Source organism: Heptranchias perlo, chromosome 13, assembly GCF_035084215.1.
Source record: "Heptranchias perlo isolate sHepPer1 chromosome 13, sHepPer1.hap1, whole genome shotgun sequence".
Classification (NCBI taxonomy): domain Eukaryota; kingdom Metazoa; phylum Chordata; class Chondrichthyes; order Hexanchiformes; family Hexanchidae; genus Heptranchias; species Heptranchias perlo.
The window spans coordinates 39,878,947-39,892,354 of NC_090337.1; the positions used below are offsets into that span (position 1 = coordinate 39,878,947).

At 45.5% G+C, this 13,408-nt stretch overlaps 1 long non-coding RNA gene across 2 annotated transcripts; it reads left to right on the forward strand.

Annotated features, from left to right (window-relative positions):
• The first annotated feature begins 1,885 nt into the window (after nucleotides 1-1,885).
• Nucleotides 1,886-5,965, forward strand: LOC137331065 (uncharacterized). 2 transcript variants are annotated; one of them, XR_010965367.1, is made up of 2 exons: nucleotides 1,886-2,012; nucleotides 4,409-5,965. It is a non-coding gene; the product is annotated as an uncharacterized lncRNA (long non-coding RNA). The 2 variants fall into 2 exon arrangements; XR_010965368.1 differs by lacking the exon at nucleotides 1,886-2,012 and adding an exon at nucleotides 2,299-2,667.
• The last annotated feature ends 7,443 nt before the right edge of the window (nucleotides 5,966-13,408 follow it).

Consider the following 13,408-nt stretch of genomic DNA (forward strand, 5'->3'; position numbering starts at 1 on the left):
TTTTCCACCATCCCAGTAGTCACACCCTGCGCAAAATGCGAGTCGTGCTGGGAGCTTATTTAAGTGATATTCATGAGCTGGCTCCCCACTGTTTTGCACACACAGAGCCCTGTGTGATGTGTGATTTGTTCCTGGCAACCTTTTAGTGGGAATTGCAAAATTGGCCCTATAGTCCAATGCAAATATCTACTAATAGCTATAGTTTGTGGAGGGTATAGGTTATTTTCTGGATAAGAGAGCATCAAATTGATTAAACCACATTGGATGTCCTTTCCTTTGTCCCTTATTTGAGTATATGATTTATATGTTTATACTTGAAAGCCATAATAACCATTAAGTCTACATGTATTTTCTATCATGGACTCTTTGGGGGTGATTTTAAACCCCAAGAACGGGTGGGTTGCAGGCGGGTGGGAGTTGAAAATAGTTGGTTTTTTTGGTCTCAAACGCAAAATTTTCGGACTTTGCATTCCCAGTAGGAAACCTATACTTTTACTCGCCGATATTAAACCCGGAAATAACGCCGGGCTGCGGTCGCGACCCAAAAAACAACTATTTTCAACTCCCACCCACCCCCAACCCACCTGTTCTTGGAGTTTAAAATCACCCCCATTAAATATCCATATGGTTCATTGGCTAAAATTTCATTTTCTAGTACCTAGGCTGTCAATGCTTGCAATACAGACTATTTCTGATAATTCAAAGCTTTTGTACTAAAATATTTGAATAATTGCATAATTTGAATTAAACAATGTAAATAACACAGCAAAATGGGAACCTAGTACAAAAAAATTAAATTAAATTAAGCGACTTTGACGTAGGAGGAGACTGTAATTTGGAAGGGTACAGTCTCTTTCAGATTGCAATAGAAAGCCAATTTGAACATAATTAAACAGTAAAAGAGATCTAACATACAAAATGAAAATAGCACAGTAATTTTTTTTTCTCAATAAATTTAAACATATGGATGAATATATACCTGATGTTCGCTGAAGAGCAGAAATGGATATTTTGTGTGTATTTAGAACAGATAAAAAAATGCATTGAATAATAATTTGAAGTCTGATCCGTTGCCAATTTCAACTTTTAGCTCATGATTATTTATACCAACGAAGGTGTTTGTTTCAGAGATAAGCCTTTATCTTGGCTAGTGTCATAGTTTAAGCAGTAATTGTAGAGCTTGAAAATATAGCAGCTACTAATTAGAGTGTTGAAGTGAATCAGATTGCATAAACAAGAAACATATTGATCTATTAAAATCTGACATTCCTCAAAAATAATATGTGAATTCTGTATTTGTTGATTAAGGATAAAGCAGAACAACAGTAGGTTTCACCTCCTGTAAAGGCTTTTTAAACGTTAAATGCATAAATGAGATCACAAAAATGTAGATTTATTTAAATTACAACTTAATAGCAAGCAGAGTTCCTAATTGAGAGCGACTGGGAACTGAGTGTTATTTTCTTTGCTGGGGAACTGTAATGATCAAACTAGTGACAACACAGTGCAAAAATGTGTAAAAAAATAGTTGATGTACCGATAATGATGGTAACACCTAACTATAATGTGGTAGATCTACCATTCTGTTTGAATGTCGAAGGAAGTCAGAGAATGGAATGCTTCTGTGAAGTAACTTACGGGAAGAGCTTTTAGAGCAAATTCAAAAAAAAATCTGAGAGTTAGCATTCCCCTAATGGAATGACTTAAGAGACAAGCAGAAATTGCCTTTAGGATCAATACAGTCTAATGGGTTGGATTTTGCTGTAAAAAAGCGCTCACCGTTATTTCTGTGCAAATCGTATAGCAACTTCCGGCGAGCGCACATGCGCAGTTAAACGCGGAAATCCGGAAGTTGCTGTACCAGATGCGATCCTCCTCCATAAGCTCCGTGAAAACAGCATCTCGCTGCCTGGCTCCCCATTCAAATGAATAGAACAGTGTGAAGTTCCTGCACTGACGTCGTAGATATGGATTAATCTTGCTAGAAAAAGTTAGGGTTTGTCCATTCTGATGTGAGTATCCTTTTAATGGCATGGTAAGTCTTAATGACTGCCAAACAAAGCACTGAAAATTAACTTTAACTAGTGTGAAGTCTCATTCCTTCAGATTTTAATTGCTGTTGGACATTTAAAAAAAAAATTAAATACATTTTGTTTTACTTTTTCTTTCTGTCTCTTTTATCTCTGTGTCTTAATTCAATCTTTCTTATCCTCTCTTTATTTTTCTTTCTGCACCTGATTTGACATTGAATTCATTATCCTAACTTATACTTCCTGGTTCAGTCTGCACTTATTAACATGCTTCAATCTGATTGGTTAAGGGGATGCACAGTTGTTTGCCCTGTTCACACAGGTCCCAGATGCCCTGTAGAGGACGCCATGCTTTTTGGCTCTCTAATTTAGAGGAAGGTGCCGTGCAAAAGCTCATAGAAAGTCTATGGGCAAGTGCAAGTCGAACGAACGGTGGGCACCGTTAAATAAATCTTCAAAAATATCAAAACTGCTGCAAAAAGAGAAGGCCGTGAACAGAATTACCTTGAAGGCCACTACAGAATATAGATCTGTCAACCATAGAACAGACATTGTGAAACTGATCTAAATGAAAGCTTTGGAAGGAATGGAAGAAGCTATAGTGGAATTTAGTGGTGAATTGAAGAGGAAGAGACTGGTAAGGGACAGATCAATTTCCATAAATCTATCGACACAACATCATTTGCAAAATTGACCTCAGCTGTTACTCCATATAAAATATTGAGATTTTTCTGCAAGGCAATTGATCTTTACCCAACATCAAATGACAATCGTATTTTGCTGCATAGATGAGCATTAATATTGTTTTGCATACATCTTTGCATTACAAAACTAGTTGTTTGATGCCATGAATTCATTGTCTGCTTCCTTCCTCATGGAAAGTAGTCTAGAATTAATTGAGGCTTAGGATAACCCTTTATTGTATTTGCTGCAGCATTACCTAGCCTTATTGTATCTGGGTTGCCTCAGAAGAGATCTATCTCTTTTGTATCTAGTTTCAGATCAGCAAAATCTAGTGGAGTCTGTGCAACTTCTTTGAGCCAGGCTTTAATTTGAAGAGAAAATGAAACCTGGGACAAAAAGAAAAAAACAGCAGATTAATTGGATATTGCCGTAATTCAGTTAATTTTTTTTTTGTTTGTTCTATCGCATAATTGTCCTACAAATTATTTTTCATCATTTATGTACTCAGATAATTCTTCAGTCATATTAAACATTTGCCTTCCTTTTGCTTAGTGGAGGTATTAGATTTCGGCTTTAGCTACACCCTCCATTCTCTTCACAACACTGGGTCCTTGAGGCGTGGGGAGCGTCTGTCAGTGTCTGGGAGGAGGGGAGATGGGTTGAAAGTTGGGTCAGAGCACAGTGCTGGCAGGAGCCTGACCTCTTGGTGTGGACCTGTCCTTTATCTCTTCTCACAGTCAGCAGATCCACTATGTTGCGCTTGTATTTGCTATTTTAATTTATGTTCTGCTGCATCTTTTAAAAAATATACTCTCTTTCTTTACAATTTATTTATTTCTTATGGTTTTTTGTACATCTCCTGTATCTTTGCACTGCCCCTTCCCCACTATTTGCACGTTCTTTTGCGCTTTGAATACTTTTGCCTTAGCTCATCAATCGGGGGTTAAATTGGATAACTCCCAAAAACGGGCGAGTGGATTGCGGTCCATGATTAACCCGTGCCCGTTTATTGCGCTGCAGCCAGCGCTACCTGCGCTGTTCATTGGCTGTATGCATCAGGAGGGTTGCCAATATCGTGAGTGGTTAGCGCCACTGAAAGGCAGCCTGCACCTCTTAAAGGGGAGATGCATCGTGGGACTTGTTTGAAAACTGAATCTGATACCTTGAGGAATGGCTGAACATGCGAGAGAGCGTGCACCAAGGTTTTCTGATGATGTACTGGAGGCCTTGGTGCAAGAGGTGATGAGAAGGAGGGGCATCCTGTATCTGCAGGGGGGACAGGAGGCCATCCAGGCATATGCTCAAGAGGCAGTGGGAGGAAGCAGCGGATGAGGTCAATGCCAGGAGCATAGCTCCAAGAACATGGATGCAGTGCAGGAATAAGTTCAATGATTTATAACAAGTTGTCAAGGTGAGTGAGTTTAAGTTTCAAGTGGCGTATCCTACCATCTGCACTATTTGCATCATCCACTGCTCAATGTACTACACCCCCATCAACCTCTTTCAGTCTCTTTCAGTCAGTACTCAACCCTTTAATTCATATGCTTTACCTCACACTCACATACTTAGCACTTTTGCAAGCCTCACACCCACAAATCACAGGTCACACACACTGGCAGCTATTCAACCATGACAGCCACATCACCCAAACATCTTGCAGGACACTCATTGACACACTTCTCTCTTTCTTGCAGGAGAAGGTACATTACAGGAGGCAGCAAGAAACAACTGGAGGACAAAACATGCCTACACATTTTAACCTCCATAGAGGAGAGAGTGCTGGCCATCATGGGAAGGGCCATCGTGGAAGCCGTGGCCACTGGCGGTGCTGGAAGGATCGATGATGAGGGTCTCTGCATAACTAATCCTCCTTCTCTCTTCCCACTTCTCCCTCATCGCACAATCTTTCCTGACTCACGTGCTGCAGACGGTGTAAGCACGCACGTCTTACTTTCCCCTCTCCCCTCCCCACAACCCAACCCTTATCCCTTTGTCATTTCAGATACCCAAGAACTGGAACCTTCCCAGTCAGAGGAGGCAGAGGAAGATGGCAGTGATGATGAAGAGACACCGTCACTCAACCTTACACTCGCAGCCACCAGCTTAGAGACTGACTGTGCGCGTACATTACAGGCTAGGGTAGAGGAGGGATCTGATTATGGTGAGACACCGGGTACAAGTGCGCAGGAGCCGGGGCGGGGGAACGGATACCACGGTTGCCAGCTTGCCGGAGGGCAAGGTCGCACATTAGTACTGCTGTAGAGGAGTCAGATGATGACTTCGATGGGCCAGGCTATTGAAAAAGGCTGATGGGTGTACACAACCAAATGCTTGGTGCACTGCAAAGCCTGCCAGAAAGCCTGCACACAATGTCAAGGAGCATGGCGGAGTCCAGCTCCAATTTGGCACAGGGCTTTGCGCAGATCTTGGAGCCCATCCTTTTCAACCTGGAACAGGTGGTCACCCCATCAGTACACCTGTGGAACCCACCATGATGCAGCATCTGATAACCGATGACACAGCTTCCATTGCAGCACAAACATCTTCCATCAAAGATCTGACTGCTGCTTTGGAATCTCAGATTGCTGCTTTGGAAGCTCAGAGTGCTGCCATCGTGGCTCTGGGTTCCTTTGAGGAATGGGGCTTCAGGGCATCACAGCAGTCAAGTAATTTGTTCTTCATCAGATCACCAGAATTGCTGAGGTGCTGCCCTGGAAGAGTGGCAGTGGCGCCATGGAACACAAACCTGTTGTCCTCTCTCAGGATGTGGAGATGCCGGTGATGGACTGGGGTTGACAATTGTAAACAATTTTACAACACCAAGTTATAGTCCAACAAATTTATTTGAAATTCACAAGCTTTCGGAGGCTTCCTCCTTCCTCAGGTGAATGTTGTGGGATGACAGCATTCCTGTTCCCACCCCTGCCACTTTGCTAGTGCTCTTGCTGTTCCCTGTCAGCCATAGGCCCAGACTGCTGCAGCCCAGGCTGAGATGGTGCAGTCCGAAGCCGGGCCCTCTGGGCCCGGAGCTGCTCGAGGTCATCCTCCATGGTCATCTGCACGATCCTCAATGGAAGGTCAGCAGCCTTCCACGTACCATGCTCCAGCCAGTGGGGAAGCACTTTGTAGGAGCATTAGGAAAGGTAAAGGCACATGAAAGACAGGCACTAAGGGAATGCACAAGGGTGAATAGTCTCATTTTGTTTGCATAATTTTATGTGTTAATTTATAAAAGTGAATTTGAATTTGCATTTTGTGGTGGTTTCTATTTTTGTGTTGAGTTGAGGAAGGAACCAATGTATAATCATAAAAAGAACTATTTGATGGTCATGTGAGAGAGGAAAGGTAAGAAGTGTGGGACTGTTGGTGAATGGGGAGGTGTAGCTGAGGTTACTGGTATCGCTCATTAATAATCTGATCATGTTGACCCCTGGTAGATAGAGCCTGTCTACGTTCTAGCCTCCCTTCCTTTTCCTCCACATCCTGTTGCACTTCTGCCTCCTCTTCCTCCTCTTCCTTATGCTCCTCAGATTCTCACCGGTGGCAAGGGCTTATAGTATCATAATAGTTACAGCACAGGAGGAGGCCATTTGCCCCACGGTGCCTGTGCTGGCTCTTTGAAAGAGCTATCCATTTAGTCCCATTCCTCTGCTCTTTCCCCATAGCCCTGTAAAATTTTTCCCTTCAAGTGTTTATCCAACTCCCTGGCTGTTCACTCATAATGGCCAGGTTGTGCAGCATACTACGACAAATCTTGATACCCAATCAGCTAAATACTGCAGGGCTCCTCCAGCATGGTTCAGGCAGTGGAAGCGTTGCATGAGGACACCTATGTTGTGCTCTATGATATGCCTTGTGGCAGAATAGCTCTCGTTGTAGGCCTGCTGTGCACGTGTGCGTGGATTCCTGACCGGAGTCATGAGCCATGTCATGAGGGGATAACCCTTGTCGTCCAGTAGCCAGCCTTTGACTTGCCGTGCTGGTTGGAATACAGGTGGAACAGAGGACTGCCGCAGAATGAACGAATCATGACTGTTCCTAGGATAACGGGCATTGACCTGCATGATGCGCTGTGTGTGGTCGCACATCAGTGGCACATTGAAGGAGTGGAATCCCTTTCTGTTCATGAATATGGCCGAGTTCAGATGAGGAACTCGCAAGGCGTGTAGTCAATGGCACCCTGCACCATGGGGAAGCCTGCAATACAAGCAAAACCTTATGCTCGCTCTTCCTATTTGTCTCTGGAAAGAGGGAATTAGATGAATCTGTCTCTCATTGTATAGAGAGCCTCAGTGACCTCCCTTATATAGCAGTGCACTGCAAACTGCGAGATGTTGCTTATATCTCCAGCAGCAGCCTGAAAGGAACCAGAGCCTTAAAAAGTTAAGAGTCACGGTCACCTTGACAGCCACAGGCAATGCTGTCCTTGCCCTGTTTTGAGGCTGCGGTTCTGGCTGCAGCAGTTCACCTCTTCCTCCACCCGGCCCTGATCTGCAGCCTCCGCCCCCCCCACCGCCTCGCTTCCCGATCACGAATCTGGAGCTGATGCTCCCTTCCGAATGCTGGGGACCGTTCCCATGGGTCTCTGGCTGCGGCCTCTTGCCGCTAGTTTACTCTCCCACCCTCCTGTCGGCCAGGCTGTCCATATGTCCAACAATATTCTAATGAGGCATTGCTATTAAGATCAGCAGGGCCTCCTTGTCCCTGGCCTTGCCGAGTTATTTGGCTGATTATGTGCTCCCCCATACCCTCCCTTGCTTCCATTTAATATCGGGGCCGATAACACTGCAGGCAACTTGGCACTGTGTGCAGGTTGTTCCACTTTACAGTGCTTGCCCTAGTTTTTTTTAATTCCAAATATACTTTATTTCATAGAGTTTAAAGATACACACAGTTCAATTCCAAACCTGTACAATTCAAACCAATACATTACAGATTGTATACAATGCAATCTCAATATTACAATTCAAAAACAGTATATTCCTTATGCTTCATGGTGTACAATACAAGACAAGGTGGGGTGGCCTTACACAGTGGTCTTTCCCCGTAGAGCCTTTGTATAGGTCGTACCTCACTTCAGTGCGTCCCGTAGGAGTTGGCAACACTCGGTCATGGGCAGTTCCTTCAGCTGGAAGACCAGCAGGTTTCGGGTGGGCCAAAGGGCCTCCTTCACCGAGTTGATGGTCTTCCAGCTGCAGGTGATGTTTGTCTCGGTGTGTGTCCAGGGGAACAGCCCATAAAGTTCACCGTCCTGTGATACTGAACTGTTGGGGATGAACCGGGACAAATACCAACACATCTCTCTCCACACCTCTGCGCGAAGGTGTCCATCAGGAGGCGGATGATGGTCTCCTCCCCGCCGGAGCCTTGGGGGCAGCTTACGGTGGCGCTGAGGTTCCGTGCATGTTAGAAGGATCTCACTGGGAGGGCCCTTCTCATCACCATCCAGACTACATCCTGGTGCCTGTTTGTCAGCACTGGGGATGAGACGTTCTGCATTGACCATCTGGACGGGGAAAAACCTGATGGAGTCCACCCTCTCCTTGCAGGACTCTCCGGACTTTTCATGTCGACCACTGTCTGACGGCCTTGTGGTCAAAGGGGTTCCTCCTCAGGAACTTCTCCACCTGGGACTGGTGGGGAGGGACGGTCCAGCTGGACGGGATGTCCTGCGCCTGTTCGGCCAGCATTGCCAGACCCAGCCTTCCCAGTGTGTTGGACAGGTAAAAACTCAGCACGTAGTGACACTTAGTGTTTGCGTACTGGGGCTCTACACACATCCTGAGGCAACCACTCACAAAGGTGGCCAACAGGATCAGAGCAGCATTGGGGATGCTCTTCCCCCCCTTTGTCTGGGGGCTTGTACATGGTGACCCTGTGGACATGTTCTACCTTGGACCACAGACAAAGTGGAAGATAACTCTAGTGACTGTGACGGTGGAGTTGTGGGGAATGGGCCAGACCCTGGCCACGTAGAGCAACACTGAGAGTACCTTGCACCTTATCACCAGATTCCTGCCGGTTATGGAGAGGGATCGCCCCAACCACATACCAAGCTTCTGTTTGACCATGGTAATCCGCTCCTCCCAGTTCTTTGTGCAGGCCAGGCCCCCCTCCCCCCCCGAGCCAGATCCCCTGCACCTTCAGGTAGTTGGACCTGACGTTGATCGGGCCTTCCACCTGCCAAAGAACATGGCCTCGCTCTTAGTTCGGTTCACTCTGGCCCCCGAGGCCAGCTAGAAATGGTCGCAGATGCCCATCAGTATGTGGACTGACTGCTGATCGGAGCAGAAGATGGCAACGTCGTCCATGTACAGGGAAGCCATAGCCTGAGAGCCTCCGATGCCTGGGATCATCACCCTCCTGATACCTGTGTCTTTCCTGATAGATGCAGCAATCGGCTCGATACAACATACGAGCAAGACCGTGGAGAGAGGACAGCCCTACCTGACTCCAGATCTGATCGGGAAGCTCTCCGACTCCCACCTGTTGATTAGGACTGCGCTATGGATGTCCGCATAGAGCAGGCGGATCCAATCGCGGAATCCCTCTCCAAAACTCATTTTGGAGAGCGCATCCATCATGTACGTGTGGAATATTCTGTCAAAGGCCTTCTCCTGGTCCAGGTTTTCACCTCCCTGTCTTGCACGTAGGCGATCGTATCCCTGAGCAGTGCAAGGCTATCAGAGATCTTCCTGCCGGGTACAGTACAGGTCTGATCCGGGTGGATCATCGGCAGACTTGAGCCTGTTTGTGATGGCCTTAGACAGAATCTTGTAGTCGACATTTAGCAACGAAATGGTTTGTCAATTTCTGATTTCTTTCCGCTCCCCCTTCCGCTTGTAGCTGAGGGTGATGATACCTTTCCTCATGGACTCTGACATGCTGCCTGCCAGAAACATATCCCCGTACACTTCCAGCAGGTCTGGGCCTATCCAGTCCCACAGTACAACTCGATCGGTAAGCCTTCACTTCCAGGAGTTCCACTGTTCTTGACAGCCTTTGTCAGCTCATCAAAGGTCAGTGACCGATCAATGCTCTCCCACTCGCTGTCCTCTAAGACTTCCGTGATAGAGGACAGGAAGGACTGGGAGGCCGTGCTGTCTGTGGGTGTTGCGTCATACAGCCCGACATAAAAGGATTTGCTGATCCTCAGTATGCCGGCCTGCAAAGACGTGGCCGAGCTGTCTTCCTTCTTCAGGCTGCTGATCACAGATGTCTCTCTGTGCAGCTTCTGGAAGAAGAAGTGCGAGCACTTCTCGCCTTGATCCATGGAACGGACTCTGGACTGGAAGATCATCTTTGAGGCCTCGGAGACGAAAAGCAAGGCTTGCTGGCCCTTCACTTCTCTGAGTTCCTCCCTGACATCGACCCCCAGCGACTGCAGCTGGAGTAGATCCTGCATGCTTTTCTGGAGCTGTGACAGTTCCCTCTGACTCCCTCTTACCTCTGAGAATGAAGAACCTCTTGATGTTGGCCTTGATCACTTCCCACCAGTGCACCGTGGAGTCGAAGGGGGGTTTCACGGTCCTCCAACCTGTGTAATCCCTCTTTAGTTCCTCGATGTTCTCCCAGATCAACAGTCTCACGTTCAGCCTCCACATCCCCCTAACTACCCTCTGGTCCTCCTGCAATTGACAATCAGCTAGTAGGAGGCAGTGGTCAGAAAAGAACACCGGCTGGACATCGGTGGATCTGATCTTGAGCATTGGGGACACAAAAAGGAAGTCTATCTTGGAATGGATGGACTCGTCTGGCCTGGACCAGGTATATCTCTGCGACACTGCAGGTTTGCTAAAGACATCGCGAAGCTTTGCGACTTTCGCCTCTATCAGGAGTTTGGACATGGTATCCAGTATTCTGCCACCCCTGCTGGATCGTCCAGTCACATCGATAATGCAGTTGAAGTCTCCGGCAAGAACGAGTGGACTGGAGGTCGCCAGCGGCATAGGGAGATGCTGGAAGACCTCCATTCCCTCGCTCCTGAGGGTCGGGGCATATACATTGATCAGTTGGAGCAGGACATTCTTTGAGCAGGTGGCCTCCCACCATCTCCTTAATCTCGGTGATGGTGAGTTGGCCTCACAGCAGAATCCCCAGGCTCGAGGAATGACTATCGTTGCCTCCCAACCAGATCGAATGCCCCTGGGTCCACATGCGTGACCATTGCCCATAGTTGCTGAGGTGCGATCCCGCACTCCTGCAATAACAGCAGGTCCCTCTTGACCCAGGACAGGTAGTTGAGGATCGTAGCACATCGTGTAGTCAATTTGATGCTACGCACGTTTATGGATGCAATTCTTAAATCCATTTTAAAATATAAAGGAACAAAGCATTCAGGTCTCACTATTGCATCAGTCTGGGTTCTATGTTACCGTTGATTTGGGACCCTCGGTCAGGATTCTGCATTTGTGTGGTGTGCAGGAACTTCTGGATGGTCCTTGGGCTGAGGAAGGAGGCCTGTCCTCCATTGGAGGAGGGTCCGCACTCGAGGGTCGACGGCGGGGTCTCATGGGTTGATTTGTTGGTGAGATCTTCGGTCAGAACCAGCTCCTCGACCATTGCTGGTGCTCTGCTCTCCACGACTCTCATGCTGCTCCCGGTGTCCCAGAGTTGGGGTGCGCTGGGTGCGTCGCAGCTCCCGGTGCCCTGGAGCTGAGTGTTGCTGCTCCCAGGTTCCTGGAGCTAGAGCGCGTTGTCGGTGTCGCAGGTCACCGTCGCAATTTGCCTCTTCCTTTGATGAAAGTGGGGTTTCCCTCCCTTGTTCATCATCCGAGGAGTGGTCACTGTTGTCTGTTGGGGACTCTAAGCTCCCCTTGCTGCTGGCTGCACCTTTGGTATTCGTGCCTCTGGTCTTACGGGACTTTCTCTTTTTCTTTCCTTGTGTCAGTGCTTTCCCTAGTGCATCTCATCGAAGCACTAGAATAGCTAAGAGTACGTGTATCTGAAACATCTTTTTCCCTGTTAGTCTATAGGTCTATATCATTTTAACATTTTGGTAGCGTATTGAGCTTTGTGCCTGAGGTGTGAATTTTCCTTGAGCTTTTCCCCTCATGAATTACTACTTTGGGGGAATTTGGTTTAATATAAAGACACATACAATCTGAAACAAAACTCAGCAACATTAGAATGCTTATCCAAAATTAATTGCTTTTTAACACAAAGTATTAAAAAAGCCATTCAGCACATCAAGTCTTCTCTTTTCAGTCCATTGTGTATAATTTGTTCATAAGGGTAACTACAGGTAAAATGTTTAGGAAGATAAAGCTCTATGAAAATTCTCTCTGAACTTTAAAGGTAATCGATTAAAAATGTGATTATGAATTTACATTATTCAACTGACTGATAGATGGCATCCCATAGCTGCAACAGGACTGTAATTGCACTGTTCCTTAAAGTACTTGATTATCTATATATGGATATATATATATATATATTTATACTCATCTTTATCCTTATAATCTTCAATCCTGTTGTTAAGTAGATGTTTGTCCAGCTCCTTATTACTGGAGTTAAATTACTTTTAAGTACATCACCCACTGCTCTGTAAAACCCAAATGCAGCAATTATAAGTAAGCTCCATTAAGTACCTGATATTTAGAGACACACCAGAGAAATTCTAAAACAATTACCATGTATGGCTGCTGAATCACATCATCACATACTTACCTTTCATAAATAGGTTATTATCACATTCTGATGTTTTTTTTAATATGACAATGGCTCATTAATGGATGATTAGTGGAGCAGACTCCAGAACAAGGTCACCTTAGATCACTGGGGAGGACTACAGTTGAAAAAACATATTTCTAATCCAAACAGTTTGCACATTACAAGATGGAATTCAGATGAAGCTGGAACAGTCTGAATTTTCTCTTATCAAAGTTACTTGTTAATAGAATATTATATACATTGATGTTATAAAGTCTTGTTCTTTTTGTAGATTTTCCATTAATATTTCTGGCAAAAATAAACTTTCTGGAATGTAATCAGTGACGTAATTTTACTTCATTGGTAGATATATTATTTACTGAAAATAATATAACACTAAATTCAAACTCCATCAAATTATTTGAAATTAACTTTCCTTTTTGATATGTAGTTGTTTTAAAATAATTTGATTAAAGCCAGCTTGTTCTGGAGAGCTTGAAGCTTACAGTCTGGGTATCATGATTTTCAACATATCGCCCGGGCACAAAATCGGCATTGCAGATCGGCTGACTGTTATATGGTGTTAGGCTTGGCTCAATGGTAGTACTCTTACCTCTGAGTCAGAAGGTTGTGAGTTTGAATCCCACTCCAGACAGTTGAGTACATAATCCAGGCTGACACTTCAGTGCAATACTGAGGGAGTGCTGCACTGTTGGAAGTGCAGTCTTTTGGATGAAACGTTAGCCAAGGCTACCCTCTCTGATGGACATAAAAGATGTTTCCTACATTACAACAGTGACTAGACTTCAAAAGTACTTCTTTGGCTTTAAAGTACTTTGGGCGCTATAATAAATGTAAAAGAGAGGTGGAGGAGGATAATTGGTCTCCTATGTTGGAATGTGTACTCATTCTTGCTGATCATGTGTGTGGATTGATCAATCTGCAGAGAATCTGCATTTGATCCCTGGCAGCATAGAGAATGAGTTTAATTTCCTGCAATATTGTCAGATGGTTTGTTCATATTCTCTGATGGTTTAAGGAGA